This window comes from Gorilla gorilla, chromosome 11, assembly GCF_029281585.2.
Source record: "Gorilla gorilla gorilla isolate KB3781 chromosome 11, NHGRI_mGorGor1-v2.1_pri, whole genome shotgun sequence".
Taxonomy (NCBI): domain Eukaryota; kingdom Metazoa; phylum Chordata; class Mammalia; order Primates; family Hominidae; genus Gorilla; species Gorilla gorilla.
This window is the reverse complement of record NC_073235.2, coordinates 103,488,140-103,489,111: the sequence shown is the minus strand read 5'-3', so window position 1 is coordinate 103,489,111 and position 972 is coordinate 103,488,140.

The window sequence follows — 972 nt, the reverse complement described above, 5'->3', positions numbered from 1 at the left end:
CCTTCAGGCTATGTGTATAAGGTATATATGAAACGTAAATGAACTTCATGTTTAAATTTGGGTCTCATCTCCAAGATATCTTATTATGTATGTGCAAGTATCCCTAAATCTGAAAATTTGGGTATTCCTGAAACTGATACTAATGGTAAGAGCTCTACCATTAATTATTCACTTTATACAGTTAGAAAGAGGAGGGACAGGATAAAAAGTTAGTCTGGAAAGGCCAGCCAATCCATTTGCTATTTTCTCTGATTTTTTTTTTTTCTTTTTGAGATGGAGTCTTGCTCTTTTACCTGGGCTGGAGTGCAGCAGGTCACTGCAACCCCTGCCTCCCAGGTTCAAGCAATTCTCCTGCCTCAGCCTCCCAAGTAGCTGGGACTACAGGCACGTGCCACCACGCCTAGCTAATTTTTGTATTTTTAGTAGAGACAGGGTTTCACCATGTTGGCCAGGATGGTCTTGATCTCTTGACCTCATGATCTGCCCACCTCGGCCTCCCAAAGTGCTGGGATTACAGATGTGATCTTTAGGTTTACAGTAAAGGCTCTCAGAGGTCCTGGAGGCCGAGTGTGGTGGCTGACGCCTATAATCCCAGCACTTTGGGAGGCCAAGATGGGCGGATCACGAGGTCAGGAGATCAAGACCATCCTGGCTAACATGGTGAAACCCTGTCTCTACTAAAAATATAAAAAATTAGCTGGGCATGGTGGCGGGTGCCTGTAGTCCCAGCTACTTGGGAGGCTGAGGCAGGAGAATCGCTTGAACCCGGGAGGCAGAGGTTGTAGTGAGCCAAGATCGAGCCATTGCACTCCAGCCTGGGTGACAGTGGGAGACTCCATCTCAAAAAAAAAAAAAAAGATGTCTTGGAATACAGTAAACGCTCAACATTTCCCAACTGATTTGCTCATGGACTTTTTTTTTTTTTTTTTTTTTTGAGACATAGTCTCACTCTTGTCACTCAGGCTGGAGTGC